We start from the raw sequence: 16773 nt of genomic DNA, 5'->3' as shown, positions 1-16773 counted from the left end.
CATCACATCTTTACATGGTCATACAATTAAGCTCACATTAAATATATGGCAAGGTGAGCCTTCGTCTTTTACATTATCAATGCAAAAGAGCTAGTCACCTCATTTAAAGTCATTGTGGTGGAGACAATACAGAGTTGTTCTTTTCATATCTTAGGCTAATATTGAAATCACACAATTACAAGACGGTAATGGAATAATCATTAAGAGATGTGTAATCATGGCCTGATATAAACATATCAGTGGTTTCTATAATATTATAGGGATATTTACACACTAGGGCTAGATGCTATCTGGCTGGCACAATCATAAAAACAACAGTGCATGCCTTGGTGCACAAAAGGCACCAAAACCTTCTAGGTGCTTCCAGAATCTCTATACTGATATGCACATCACTACTGTACAACATTTTGTCACGCTCTGATAGAAATATGCTATGGAGAAAACATGTCTCTCTGACATGTAGAATTAGGAATCTGGTTGACTCTATTCATGGCCTTTCTATCTGCAATGTTCAATGATGTTAGGCTACTGAACGTGTCCCAGATACCCCACGAGAATATCCCTAACACTTACATGCCAAATGGACGCATAACACCTCGGGTGGTAGCTAAGTCTGTTAGCCACACAAACAAATACTTAAGTTCTTGTGGTTAAACTCAAATATACTAGTTGATGAAAAACATTATTTTCGATAACGTAAAAAAAGTATCATCTTTGTAAATTATATCATTAATATGGCTGGTGGAGTTATGTCACACATGCAGCTAACACAGACATACTGTATGCAAATGTCTGCTCTACCCAAAATTACAGCCATGTGATTGCAGCATTGCCTAAAAAATGGAAGTGGCAAGTGGAAGGGGAACAAGTAAGGAACTTGTCTGTCTGCCCTGCATTAAAGACCAAAATTGGTTAAATAAAATTGTGATAAATATAAATATATACCAGTTTCATTTAAGGAGCACAAAATTGACAACTGTGCCTTATAAATTGCAAAATATTTGAAGAGATTTTCGATATACCGATTCCATGGCACATGGTTTAGGAAATGACACGCAAATGACACCGGATTCAAAACTTCTAATTTCTCAATTTAAATTATTATTCAAAATTATTGCAACGAATAGAATGTTATATATATATATATATTTATGGGGGATGCAATCTTCCCAGCTCTGCAGATTTTGCTGCGAGGAGGCAGTCATTAGATAATTTATTTTGGGACTGTCCATATGTAGCTCTTTTTTAGTCACAGGTCCAAGAATGGCAGAAGAATTGCAACATTTACCTAGATCTAACGCTGCAGATAACAATACCTGGTGATTTGAAAAGTCATAGTCAATTGATCAATCAATTTAGCAAAAAATGTTATCTTTAATTTACGATCTGTAGAAACTATGAGAATAGAAAGGTTCAGTACTTTGTGAAGCATCACAGGACAGTTGAAAAATATATGGCTGGCTTCCGGGTTGGATGCGCCCTGTGTTAAGAAGCAGTGCGGCTTGGTTGGGTTTTGTATCGGAGGACTCGTGACTTTCAACCTTCGTCTCTCCTGAGCCGGTACGAGAGTTGTAGCGATGTGACAAGATAGTAACTACTAAAACAATTGAGGAGAAAAAGGGGTAAAATCAAAAAGAAAAAAGAAAAAAAAGAAATAGAGGAAGGCCAGGACTAAAAACAAACAAAATATAACTATTGTAAATTAGAATGTGTCTATAAAATGTAAAAATGTATATAGCATGTAGAAGCCTAAGTGTTATTATTGATTGAATTTGTCCAATTAGGGGAGGGTTTGCTGGGAATAATAAAGGAAAATATATTCTAAAAAGATATGTATATGAATGGATATTTATATGTATGGATATATTTTTATTTTATTTAACTAGGCAGGTCAGTTAAGACAGATGACAGATTTGTACCTTGTCAGCTCGGGGATTCAAACTTGCAACCTTTCGATTACTATTCCAACACTAACCACTAGGCTACCCTGCCGCCCCAAAATCATTTATATAAATACCCCAAAAATATATGGGGGATTAGAAATTATACAGACAATTACATCGTAGGAAGCTGCTCCTGCCTCTAAAATATACATATAAATACTTGCGTTCTCTTCTCTGGACGGTATAAATGCACTGAAGTGAGGGGGGTTGAGGTGGTAGAGATGGTTTCTGTGAAAAAGGTTAGTCTTGTGAAACCATAATCACGTGAGGTGAAACATTAAGTTATGGTCTTGGGCCATATGTTTAATTGTGGTTTAACTTGTGTTGTTCGTAAGGGGTGTTCTTCATCCCTTATGTGCTCTTTCTGTTCACCTGTGGCATTCCACTCTTTCTCCTGGAGACCTCCTTGGGCCAGTACACCACGCAGGGCAGCATCACCTGCTGGAGGAAGATCTGCCCCCTGTTTGAAGGTAAATATCAGGTCTCATATTTATAAAGGGTCATTGAATAAGACTGCCGATCTAGAATCAGGTAGCCTCTGTCCGTATAAGCTTAGTCATCATGATCTAAAAAGCTAATCTGATCCTAGATCAGCCATCCTACTGGTATGCTTTATGAATGCGGCCATGGGGCCTTGTTGTACGTATTGCATCCATATTAGGGATTCAGTTGTCAGTGTTTGTCTGACCATTGATAGCATTTACTTCCTACGGTGGATGCCATCTTGGGGAAATAGACATGAAAGCCTGATAGCTAGAAGGAAGAAAGGCTAAAGCCTTCAGAAAAGTAAAGATATGATAGTACTGTAAACTGTGCCAAAAGAAAATATAACATTTAGTGTGACTGCAGACCAAACTTTGTCTGTTTATTGTATTTGTACTCAGGAAAACTCCTAGCTGCAATATCCAAACTTGAGAAAGTAGCACTGTAATCCAAAGCAATGTCAATATGATTTAAATTGATATTCAGCACGTAAACTCAAGGTTTCTGTCTGGAGCCTTTGACAAGAATGTGCTGGTTGAGGGGGACATATAGGGCCAGACAATTAACCATAATAGGTACAGTATATGCACAGTACATGCAGGCTTTTCCTTCTGTAAATGATATTGCACTATTGTATTTGTAAAAGTCAATCCACCATGATTTTAATCACATTGCTTTACCAGTTTGAAACAATATCAGGATACATTTTAGATTGCTTGGAAAATGATTGGTCTGTTTCTGGCCTGATTTTTTTTTTTAATAAAATGAAAAAGGGATTACAGTAACAAAACATTTAATTCAAGTTATTGGATGAAGCTTGGATTAATCAATAGTATTACACAAGTATCTCAATGTGATTCATGAGCTATTACATGATAGAGTAAGTGGCAGTACTTAATGTGACACGACACGTGCATTCAGGACACTTGTCTTGTGTTCAAACATTCACAAATGTCTGTCTTGTTGGAATGCCACCATAACTTATTAATCAGAGCTGGTGACTTTGAAAGGAGTCTAATCCACATCAAAAAGTAACACAGTTAAATGTTTTTATGGTTTTAGGTTGAGAATGTGATTGGATATAACATATGTCACATCTATTTCTTAGCAGAAGCATTTTTTTTTTTACATTTACACCTCCATGTTTGTCTGTAAAATCTTCTCCTCCTTCTCCTCCTCCTCGTCTTCCTCCTCAGGACTGGGTTATGGTAGTCAGGTGGTAGTTCTATATTCCAGCATCTATTACATCATCATTCTAGCCTGGGCCTTCTTCTACCTCTTCTCCTCATTCAGCTCTGAGCTCCCCTGGGCCAGTTGTAGAAACAGCTGGAACACAGGTATGTATATCAGTGTAAGAGCGTCTGCTAAATGACTTAAATGTAAATGTAAATGTAGCCTGAGTGCCAGTCTGCTTGTGCTGTCATACCAACTGCCTGTCATTCATTGTCATAGCAAACCTGTTTGGATTGACAAGGACAGCAATGGAGTTTGCATTGCATAGAACACAAACAGATCTGGGACCAGGTTAACTTCAGTGTGTAGACATGTTGACATACCTTTGTCATGCCTAAATGATAGATAGTATCTTACATTTATGGACACTACTTCAAACTGAGATATTCCGATTTTGACAAGTGGGTTGATTAATGTTTTATTTTTGTAAATGTCTCCTTATCCTGGAAAGATTCAGAGAGTTCTGAGACATGCTTGTTATTGTGTCATTTCCTCCTAACCAGCAACCTGCATGGAGTTTGACAGAATAGTAGTGGGACATCTAAATTGGACAGTAGCAGGGAACGCAACATCGCCAGTGAGAGAGTTCTGGGAGTGAGTACACAAAATCATTCCAATTTATCAACTCCTTATTAAGTCCTTACAGATGGAAATCATGGCTATGTGCCTTAGGAGGCGCTAAGAGAATGGTGAAAAGCAAGTGGTGAGATTGTAACTCAAAATATTATTTTCAGGAGAAGAGTTTTGAATCTCACAGACAGTCCAAACAAGCTAGGCAGTGTTCGCTGGGAGCTGGCTCTGTGTCTTCTACTGTCATGGATTCTCTGTTACTTCTGTGTCTGGAAAGGAGTGAAGTCTACTGGGAAGGTAAGGTGGGATCTCTGCCATTCAACCTGATGACACCATGAATACTGTAGAGTTGTTAAGATGAGCTATAGACTGAGGGAATGTAATGCTGGTCTGGTCCCCCTCCCCTCAGGTGGTCTACTTCACTGCCACCTTCCCCTATCTGATGCTGGTGGTGTTGCTGGTCCGTGGACTCACACTGCCGGGGGCAATAGATGGTATCAAGTTCTACCTCTACCCAGACCCAGCCCGCCTCACTGACCCGCAGGTGTAACAGAAATGATCAGTACATACTGTAATGATTGTTGGGGATAGATGGTAACGTCTCTGTCGGTGTTTGAGCCCTGGTCAACATGACCGAGGGCAGAAACCATTACCACTGACCCAAGAAACGTAACTCCCTTGGTGCAACAGTTTGTGGTTTTAAGAGCATCAGATTTGTTACAACATCAATACCTCATAAAAAAAATAACTCTGAATTTCAAAGCAAATATATTTTCTGTTGACTTATTACAGCTACAAGGTCAAAATAAGTACCATTTTAATTCACCTCTAATACCCTGGGATGAGACTAGTATATCAGAATTGTGAAACTATGAAGACTATTGTGTCTCTCTGTTGTGTCTCACAGGTGTGGATGGATGCTGGAACGCAAATCTTCTATTCCTATGCTATCTGCATCGGCTGTCTGACTGCTCTTGGCAGCTACAACAAGTATGACAACAACTGTTACAAGTGAGTGGAAGAATTAAGTACATAAACAGTAAATGTGCCTTGCTAGATCAAATGTGCAGGCAGAACGTTTTCTGGAAAGTTTGTTGATCTCCACATTGTAGGTCATTTGGATGCCTTTGTGTTGTGACTAACAGGGAAGTGAATCTCTTTTTAGGGACTGTGTGTACCTGTGCCTTTTGAACAGTGGAACCAGCTTTGTGGCCGGTTTTGCGATCTTCTCTGTTCTGGGCTTCATGGCTTATGAACAAGGGACAGACATCTCAACAGTGGCCGAATCAGGTAAGTGTTGCAGCAGTGAGATTTGAATGAATGAATTCATGAATAAACAACTTAATTCACAAAGAAACTAATTAAAATACTCTTGTAAATTCTGGTTTGTTACAAGGCAGGTGTCTAAGCATTTCAAGGATCTAACTATTCCCTCTGCCCCTGAGAGTTCAGTAATGAGTTTAACTGTATTGCTGCATACAGGTCCTGGCCTGGCATTCATCGCCTACCCTCGTGCCGTGGCTATGATGCCATTACCACAGCTTTGGGCCATCTTCTTCTTCATCATGATAATCCTACTGGGTTTAGACAGTGAGGTGTGTTAGTGTGGTCCTGAAGGCCTACAAATGTTTTCCTTAGTGAAGCATAATTACATAACCTACAATAGATTCTGCAATCATTACTAAACTTTTGGATGTGAAACTGTGAATGAGTAGCTAGTATTTCAAAGAAGAGAGTTTCCACTGAACTTCCCCATCATCTCTCCCTCAGTTTGTAGGTCTGGAGGCTTTGATGACAGCTATCTCAGACATGTATCCCTCCTTCTTCCTGGTTGGCCATCGGCGTAAAATCCTCCTCATCATCATCAGTGTGGGTAGCTTCTTCATCGGCCTGGTCATGGTCACAGAGGTGAGAGGTCATTTGAAGTCATCATTATATAGGATATAAATTATATATTTTGAAGGCCATCGTTATTAGATCAATCATGACAGTAACCAGATACATGATGGATAATGCACCTCCCAAATGATCTGTTTCAACATGTCGCTGTGTTTCAACATACCTCCTCATTCTGCAGAATTGTTGGTAGATTCCACTTCGTCTGTAAGCAATTGGGCTGCTGGACACCCACGATCATTGTCTGAGTGTTTTGTAGACTCTGGAGGTAGATTATAGTCTTATTGTTGTGCTCAGTAAGACTGTACCTTATACTTTCTTTCTACCCCTCCTCTATTTGCAGGGGGGCCTGTATATCTTCCAGCTGTTTGATTACTATGCCTGCAGTGGGATGACTCTGCTTCTCTTCGCTATACTACAGTCAGTGTGTATCAGCTGGGTTTATGGTGAGATAGACCGGCCTACTCCCTGTGCCGTTTCTAAATATAAGTTCCCATTTATGGCCCTCAACCACTTTTGTTCAATGTCAGTCAGGGTCTCAATTTACTGTTAGTTAAGATTGTGTATTCTACTATGTGACATTTTGAAATGTGGTAGTGCATCCGCAGTCTTCCTCTTGTTATGTCAGTCACTGACAGTCACCCAATTAGCCCATGTCAGCTACCCTGTTATAGTTGGCAAGGTAAGTTAGTCTAGCCAGCTATCTAAACCTTGTGTTATATTACAAACGTTTATTGAGGCATTTTCATGTAAGTTATTATTAGGTGTTACCACTACTTACCACTGTCGTTGTAGGTCATAATAGTAAAATATGATCCTTGGGACATCCCTACCTTGAACCCTAACTTTAACCCCTACCCTTACCTTAACCATTTTAAATGTCAACTTCAATGGAGTAGGATCATCCCAACAATCCCTGATAACAAGGAATAAAAGATCCTGCATGGCCCCATTCCATCAATCCCAGATAATCAATCACAGAAACCCTAATTGCAGGTCAGCTTCCCTCAGGATGATTCTGTTCAAGGTGTCTATGGCGTTTTCCAAGTTGTTCCTCTAGCAGACATTGCTACTTTGGACATTGACGTGAAACGACATCTCGTTACCTTGGGATTATAACATGTCAGATTGTTCAAAAATGAGTTATTCACATAGAATTGCTCTTTAGGTGGTCCTTTACGTGTGAGATTAGTCAGGTTTTTGAAAAAGTACATTTACAATGAAAGAAATGAAAAATCGGAAAGTTCTATCTATGCAAACACCTTTTAACTTGGTGCTTTAAGGTTCTATATGCAATCCAATCACACAATGCTGGGTTGTCAATAACAAATAATTGTACATAAGTAAGGGGATATACTTGAAAACAGGAGGACATCACAAAACGGTTCTGAGATCTGGTACTTAAAAATACTCATTATCTCATAACTATACATTTTGCAGATACAACCTTATAGTCCCAAGTCCTTGGTTGTTCACATCACAGGTTCTGGTTGTAACATGTACGCTGGGAGTCAGGAAGCAAGTTCAGGGAGTGTATTCAATAACTAAATAAACATAGAACAAAACAAAAAAAACCTGTAGCGTACAGACATGAACACTGGAACAGAAACAATAACACCTGGGGAAGGAACCAAAGGGAGTGACAGATAGTAATCAAATCAAATTTGATACATGCGCTGAATACAGCAGGTAGACCTTACAATCAGGGCACAAGGCAATACCCAGATGCAGATGATTGGAGTATTTGATGTTTATTGATCCAAAAAGGGGTAGGCAAGAGAATGGTCGTGTACAGGCAAAAAGGTCAAAACCAGTTCAAAGTCCAGGAGGTACAGAGTGGCAGGCAGGCTCGAGGTCAAGGCAGGCCGAATGGTCAGGCAGGCAGGTACAGAGTCCAGAAACAGGCAAGGGTCAAATCTGGGAGGACTAGCAAAAATAGAATAGAAAACCCATGGAAAAAAACACGCGGGTTGACTTAGACATACAGGACGAACTGTCACAGAGAGACAGGAAACACAGAGATAAACACACTGGGGAAAATAAGCAACACCTGGAGCGGGTGGAGACAATCACAAGGACAGGTGAAAGATCCGAGTGTGACACATTGAAATGCTTACTTACAAGCCCTTAACCAACAATGATTTAAGAAGTTAAGAAAACAAATTCAAATAAGTGTTAATTAAAAAATTGATAAGTAAAAATAGAAAATAGAAGTAACCAATAACTAAACAGCAGCAGTAAAATATCAAGCAAGGCTATATACAGGGGCAACCGGTTCTGAGTCCATGTGCGGAGGCACCGGTTAGTCGAGGTAATTGAGGTAATATGTACATGTAGGTAGAGTTAAAGTGGCTATGCATAGATTATAAACAGAGAGTCACAGCAGCGTAAAAGAGGGGTCTGGGTAGCCCTTCGATTAGCTTAGGAGTCAGGAAGGTGATGAAGTCCAGGTGACAAGTGTGTGTAATAATGAGTAGCCTGGTGACCTAGAGCGCCGAGTATATGTGACAGTACCCTCTCCCTGACACACGGCTTCAGCTGCAGGACACTGACCAAAAGGACAATCTCGGTGACCAAGAGCGGACCGGAACCTGTCGAGAGCACCAGAGAGGGAGTATACTTGACACCGTCCTCTTTTTATATTAATTCAATTGAATCAAATAATAAAAGCTTGATGATGAGTTGGTGATTTGAATCAGCTTTGAGGGGCACATGACCGGGTTTGGGAAACCCTGGTTAGAGCTGTTGTCCAGGTTTCCTAATCTGCAAATTGTTTGAACCTGTCTGTCACTTGGTGGTTTGAGAATGTTTACCTGGGTATTTGACAGACCAACTGGGTATTTGACAGACCAACTTTTAAACCCTTTTATTGACTAATGTTATTTTGAGTCCCTGTTGATATGTTTACTCCACAGGTGCAGACCGTCTGTACGATAATATAGAAGACATGATCGGTTATCGACCATTACCCATCATTAAGTACTGTTTGAAGTATGTCACTCCAGTCATCTGCACTGTAAGTTTTATTTATTTACACCACACTGTCAACAGCTAATGAATGTTATTTTTCCAATTATAGTTATGGTAAACATTACGTTGATGTCACAGTAATAAAGGTGATTTACAGAAAGCCAAAAGTTTAGTTGGCAATACAGAGAGATGGGCTTCAATTTGATGTGTATGTGTAACCTATGTAAAGTAGAAAATCCTAACTTTATGTTCATTATAAATGCTTCTAGAGAGTCGCACACTCTATGTATATGTAACGGATGTGAAACGGCTAGCTTAGTTAGCGGTGTGCGCTAAATAGCGTTTCAATCGGTTACGTCACTTGCTCTGAGACCTTGAAGTAGTAATTCCCCTTGCTCTGCAAGGGCCGCGGCTTTTGTGGAGCGATGGGTAACGATGCTTCGAGGGTGACTGTTGTCGTTGTGCGCAGAAGGTCCCTGGTTCGCGCCCGGGTATGGGCGAGGGGACGGTTTAAAATTATACTGTTACATTGATGCTGTTGACCCGGATTACTGGTTGCTGCGGAAAAAGGAGGAAGGTCAAAAGGGGGGTGAGTGAAACGGCTAGCTTAGTTAGCGGTGTGCGCTAAATAGCGTTTCAATCGGTTACGTCACTTGCTCTGAGACCTTGAAGTAGTAATTCCCCTTGCTCTGCAAGGGCCGCGGCTTTTGTGGAGCGATGGGTAACGATGCTTCGAGGGTGACTGTTGTCGTTGTGTGCAGAAGGTCCCTGGTTCGCGCCCGGGTATGGGCGAGGGGACGGTTTAAAATTATACTGTTACATATAATCTCACTGTAATTTATTGAGTAAACCACCAACGTTTCGACATCATTGTTCCTTCTTCAGGGTAATGTCATGAATGCCTGAACCAGGTTATGTAGACAAAACAGTGCAATTAGTGCAACTAATGACAATAGTGAGGGGTGTGTCATAATTACTAGGTTGATTAGAATGTATTGAGTGAAACTGTTTGAAGACAATAGTTTACAGCATATTTAATATATTAGGCTATTGTTATAATTAGCACAAGCATAGGATTAACATTAACATACATTACTGTTTAATTTAATTTCACATATACAGTAGCACTCAAAAGTTGGAACACATCTCATCATTCAAGGGTTTTTCTTTCTTTTTACTATTTTCTACATTGTAGAATAGTAGTGAAGACATCACAACTATGAAATAACACATGCGGAATCATGTAGTAACCCCCCCCCCCCACCACCATCTCACCTCCTCCATGCTTCACGGTGGGAACCACACATGCGGAGATCATCAATTCACCTATTCTGCATCTCACAAAGACACAGCGGTTAGAACCAAAAATCTCAAATTTGGACTCGTCAGACCAAAGAACAGATTTCTGCTGGTCTAATGTCTATTGCTCGTGTTTCTTGGCCCAATCAAGTCTCTTCTTCATATTGGTGTCCTTTAGTAGGTTTTTTAAAAGCAATTTGACCATGAAGGCCTGATTGAAGCAGTCTCCTCTGAACAGTTGATGTTTAGCTGTGTCTGTTAATTGAACTCTGTGAAGCATTTATTTGGGCTGCAATTTGAGGTGCAGTTAAATCTAATGAACTTGTCCTCTGCAGCAGAGGTAACTCTAGGTATTCCTTTCCTGTGGCGGTCCTCATGAGAGCCAGTTTCATCATAGCGCTTGATGTTTTTTGCAACTGCACTCAAACAAACGTTCAAAGTTCTTGAAATGTTCCCGCATTGTCTGACCTTCATGACTTGAAGTAATGATGGACTGTCATTTCTCTTTGCTTATTTGAGCTGTTATTGCAATCTTATGGACTTGGTGTTTTGCTAAATAGGGCTATCTTCTGTTATACCACACCTACCTCGACACAACACAACTGATTGGTTCAAATGCATTAATTCCACACGTTAACTTTTAACAAGGCACACATGCTCGTTCAAATGCATTCCCAGTGACTACCTCATAAAGCTGGTTGAGAGAATGCCAACAGCTTGCAAAGCTGTCATCAAGGCAAAGCATGAATAATTTAAAGAACCTCAAATATAAAATATATTTTGATGTGTTTGACACTTGTTTTTGTTACGACATTATTCCGTATATATGTGTTATTTCACTGTTTTGATGTTTTCACTATTAATTCTTCAATGTAGACAAATAGTTTAAAAAAATAAAGAAAAAACCTTGAATGATTAAGTGTGTCCAAACGTATTACTAGTAATGTATATTTCATTGTTTCCAATTTCATAAAATGTTTGTTAGATGCAATCTTTTGTTTAAACTATAATGCATGATAAGCATCATCAACAGGGGGAACACATTGGATGTGCACCAGCTCATGCTTTTTATTAGATCATTATAAATGCTTCACCAGGAGCCTGACCTGGAGAAACGATAACATTGTTCTTAACCTTATCTTGTTCATCTCTGTCCTCACTCAACCCTCACTGTTACACTAATATGTTATAATTGGTACAATGCTATCAGAAAATACATTGTGTTCTTTAATGTTTATTATACAACATCCATCCATATCTTTTGTTCTAGGCTACATTTCTTTTCTCCTTGATAAAGTTTACTCCGCTGAAGTTCAACAACACCTTTCAGTATCCTTGGTGGGGTTCCGCCGTTGGCTGGTGGTTCACTCTCTCCTCCACCCTCATGGTTCCTCTATGGATGGTTTACATCGTGAGCGTCACTCCTGGTACACTGCGACAGGTAAATTTATTAGGTTTCTGTAGAGTTTCACATTGCTTGACTTGGGCAGGAGCTCTCCGGAGCTGAGAACCGGCACCTAAAATGTTTAACAGTGAGCTCCTGTTCCTCTTATAGAATATTAACTCAAAAGTATTGTGGAGCTCATGCACCTAAATGTAAACAGTACCGGCACCAAACATGAGTACCGGCAACTGTCTCAGCCCAAGTCAAGCACTGGAGTTTCAAAACAGAAAAGCATCTCAAAGTGGTCCAAAAGCAACAAAAATCAAGCAATATATCATAGATAACATAGCTATAGCTAGTTACGTAGGTTGGCGATAGAGGCTAAGTCTTTGAGTACATTCTCCAAAGATGGAGCAATGGTCATGAGATTCCAAGAACACAGGATGAGATGTTACTATCCTTTGTGCAAGCACTTCCAAGAGTTAATGAACAGTGAGTGTGGTGAAATTTGGGGAGCGCATCGTCAGTAGTGTACCTTTGGTTCCTAGGGTGTTTCGGCCTTTCACACTATACACCCTCCCCAAAGGCGGCCAGCGACAGGTTGATCAATCCTACGCTTGCGTCCCATTCCCAATTAGTCATAGGAGTTGCCTTGTTGTTGATAGCCAACATCCCAGAAGCCATGGTTAATTTCTCACTATCAATTCCAAACTTCAGATCTTTTAAAAGTTGGCAGGTACCATTTGTGTTGTTATCACTAGTTACGTCTCTATTTCTACAATGATCAGATCCACTACCCAAACCCCATTTACTCCCCAATACACACTGATGATGATGTTTCTTCTACCAACTAAGAAAAGAGGAAAAACAATCAACGTTCTGCAAACATCACCAGTTATTTTATGTCTCATTCCTTTGGTGGTCTGTCTTTGAAATGCTCCTCTGTCCTCTTTATTGATTCCTCAGAGACTGTCCATCCTCACCACACCGTCAGAGGATCTCCCCATGACCAAGGCCCAGAAGAATTCCCTCCTGGCCAAGCAGTCAGAGCACGACAGACCCCTGGGGGACACGGAGATACCAGCCTGGGGCCACAACCTCCTAGACAGAGACACTGGCCCCCTGTAGAGACACTGGCCCCCTCTCTCAGCTGCCATCCCTATAGGACTAGAGATAAGCAGGTCCAACCAGTCACTCAAGGTCCTGACATAAACAATACAAATACTTCCTGTTGTGTAACAGAGACAAATGTGACCCTTTGCTTGGTCTGAGTGGCTTAGAAAAGTATAGTACAGAACGTAATCCACCCCCATGCCTTTTTCTTGGGAGGGAGATGTGGGCAAGTGTTTCCAAAATACACACTGTTTCCTGTATGTAGAGCTGATGAGACATAGAAGCACTGGTTCTGGAAAGTGAAAAGAGAGATGCGGTCATTCTGTTTGGTCCAGAAAACCCTACCTAGAATGATTAGAATTACAGGTCAATCTTGCTGTCTCGTGACAGAATGCAGAGAAAGCATCTGAAGTGAGATATTGAGTAAGGCCCAGCACAAAATATGGACCTTTGAAGTTGTCCTTTAACCAGGACTGTGGTCATGGCAGAGTAATGGATGAATGGATCAAACACGTGTCTCACATCATAGTGGAAACAGAACATGACGGTCATGCTATTGGTCCTGGCGTCTGTATATACAAGTGAACAAACACATTTTTTTAAAGATACATTTTATCTTTGATTTAGGTGGGTTTAATAATCTGACATCGTTTTTTTCTACTACTATGTAATTTCTTAAGACTTTGAAGTATGACATTTGTGAAAATATATCGATGGTAAATTATAAGGGATTGTGTAGATGCATATATAGTAGAAACACTGTAAAATACTGTGATAGGATTTGATGCCAATATCAATAAACTCATCAAACCTTGTGCCATGATTTATATCTTATTTTTCCACCCTTATTCTTTGGAGTATGTTAAATGAAATGTGTAATTCGCTGCAGAAATCTCTTCCGATATTCAGACCTAACATTCATCTGAGACCTGGGGTCCATATTCATAAAGCGTCCTAGAGTAGAAGTGATGATCTAGGATCATAGAAAAGGCTAAACTGAACCTAGATAAGCGCTCCTACTCTGAGGTAATTGAACAGAGACATCGTCATTCACGGACTGTAAATACGTTTTCCCCACAGGGTACAGACTGTGTTCCATAGCCGAGCTGAAGACGAATACAGGAACAATGCCCTTCTATGAGTTACAGATAAGACCAATAGTTAACAGCAGTTATCATTAACTGCCAGTTCAGGCTAAACCAACACAGAACACACCCCACCTGCATTTGTGGTGAATTTACCCTGATATGAAAAATGAATACTAGTAGCTTTAGACAGTTGTTTGTACAATATCTATATTCATCCTTTAATGACTTATTATGGTCTGTATTACAGTGTACAAATGGCTCTGATGATTGCTGACCAAAGGAGCAGCACCATCTCTACTATCCCTGATGACAGTTTATGTTTTATCATTCATGGATACCATTATGACCCTCAATGTAGCGGGTTAGGGTGATAATAGTGTTTCAAGATTTTGATATATTTTTGTTGTTCTCGTGATCATTTTACACAATTACCCAGCTGCACATGATGTATTCCACTAGTATTTCACAATGTGGTCCAGTAATTGGTTGTGTCATTCCACATGTCAGGCAATCATCTGGTGTGCTTCAGCAACTTGTAATAGTAGTTCTAACAGAGATGTTAGACTCTGGTTCTAAACTCCACTCAGTTTAAAGACTAGGGGCTCTATTCAATCTGTAAAGCTGAAGTGTTACAGATTTTGCGATAGAAATGTAAAGGTAATTTCCGATTGGACCGACATATACAGTCGTGGCCAAAAGTTTTGAGAATGACAAAAATATCAATTCCGCTGCCTCAGTTTGTATGATGGCAATTTGCATATACTCCAGAATGTTATGAAGAGTGATCAGATTAATTGCAATTAATTGCAAAGTCCCTCTTTGCCATGCAAATGAACTGAATCCCACAAAAACTTTTCTGCTGCATTTCAGCTTTGCCACAAAAGGACCAGCTGACATCATGTCAGTGATTATCTTGTTAACACAGGTGTTAGCGTTGACGAGGACAAGGCTGGAGATCACTCTGTCATGCTGAATGAGTTCGAATAACAGACTGGAAGCTTCAAAAGGAGGGTGGTGCTTGGAATCATTGATCTGACATGTGCCGTCATCATTTCTTTGCACAAAAAGGGCTTCAGGGTAGCCTAGTGGTTAGAGTGTTGGACTAGTAACCGAAAGGTTGCAAGTTCAAATACCTGAGCTGACAAGGTACAAATCTGTCGTTCTGCCCCTGAACAGGCAGTTAACCCACTGCTCCTAGGCTGTCATTGAATATAAGAATTTGTTCTAGTAAAATAAAGTTAAAATTAAAACAGGCAAGGATATTGCTGACAGTAAGATTGCACCTAAATCAACCATTTATCGGATCATCAAGAACTTCAAGAAGAGAGGTTCAATTGTTGTGAAGAAGGCTTCAGGGTGCCCAAGAAAGTCAAGCAAGCGCCAGGACAAGTTGATTCAGCTGTGGGATCGGGGCACCACCAGTACAGACCTTGCTCAGGAATGGCAGCAGGCAGGTGTGAGTGCATATCAAATCAAATCAAATCACATTTTATTTGTCACATACACATGGTTAGCAGATGATAGTGCGAGTGTAGCGAAATGCTTGTGCTTCTAGTTCCGACAATGCAGTAATAACCAACAAGTAATCTAGCTAACAATTCCAAAACTACTACCTTATAGACACAAGTGTAAGGGGATAAAGAATATGTACATAAGATATATGAATGAGTGATGGTACAGAGCGGCATAGGCAAGATACAGTAGATGGTATTGAGTGCAGTATATACATATGAGATGAGTATGTAAACAAAGTGGCATAGTTAAAGTGGCTAGTGATACATGTATTACATAAGGATGCAGTAGATGATATAGAGTACAGTATATACGTATACATATTAGATGAATAATGTAGGGTATGTAAACATTATATTAGGTAGCATTGTTTAAAGTGGCTAGTGATATATTTTACATCATTTCCCATCAATTCCCATTATTAATATGTACGCACAGTGAGGTGAAGACATTTGGAGGATGGCCTGGTGTCAAGAAGGGCAGCAAAGAAGCCACTTCTCTCCAGGAAAAACATCAAGGACAGACTGATATTCTGCAAATGGTACAGGGTTTTGGACTGCTGAGGACTGGGGTAAAGTCATTTTCTCTGATGAATCCCCTTTCTGATTGTTTGGGGCATCTGGAAAAAAGCTTGTCCGGAGAAGACAAGGTGAGCGCTACCATCAGTCCTGTGCCATGCCAACAGTAAAACATCCTGAGACCATTCATGTGTGGGGTTGCTTCTCAGCCAAGGGAGTGGGCTCACTTGTAATTTTGCCTAAGAACACAGCCATGAATAAAGAATGGTACCAACACATCCTCCGAGAGCAACTTCTCCCAACCATCCAGGAACAGTTTGGTGATGAGCAATGCCTTTTCCAGCATGATGGAGCACCTTACCATAAGGCAAAATTGATAACTAAGTGGCTCGGGGAACAAAACATCGATATTTTGGGTCCCTGCCCAGGAAACTCCCCAGACCTTAATCCCATTGTGAACTTGTGGTCAATCCTCAAGATGAGGGTGGACAAACAAAACCCACAAATTCTGACAAACTCCAAGCATTGATTATGCAAGAATGGGCTGCCATCAGTCAGGATGTGGCCCAGAAGTTCATTGACAGCATGCCAGGACAGATTGCAGAGGTCTTGAAAAAGAAGGGTCAACACTGCAAATATTGACTCTTTGCATCAACTTCATGTAATTGTCAATAAAAGCCTTTGACACTTATGAAATGCTTGTAATTATACTTCAGTATTCCATCTGACAAAAACATCTAAAGACACTGAAGCAGAAAACTTTG

At 40.2% G+C, this 16773-nt stretch overlaps 1 pseudogene; it reads left to right on the top strand.

Annotated features, from left to right (window-relative positions):
* LOC118388789 (sodium- and chloride-dependent GABA transporter 2-like) overlaps positions 1-13706 on the top strand; it is a 123353-nt pseudogene extending 109647 nt beyond the window's left edge.
* Positions 13707-16773: the final 3067 nt, after the last annotated feature.

The sequence above is a fragment of the Oncorhynchus keta genome, chromosome 10, assembly GCF_023373465.1.
Source record: "Oncorhynchus keta strain PuntledgeMale-10-30-2019 chromosome 10, Oket_V2, whole genome shotgun sequence".
Taxonomy (NCBI): domain Eukaryota; kingdom Metazoa; phylum Chordata; class Actinopteri; order Salmoniformes; family Salmonidae; genus Oncorhynchus; species Oncorhynchus keta.
Note: the sequence above shows the minus strand (reverse complement) of the source record. Positions and strands in the feature narration are given on the sequence as shown.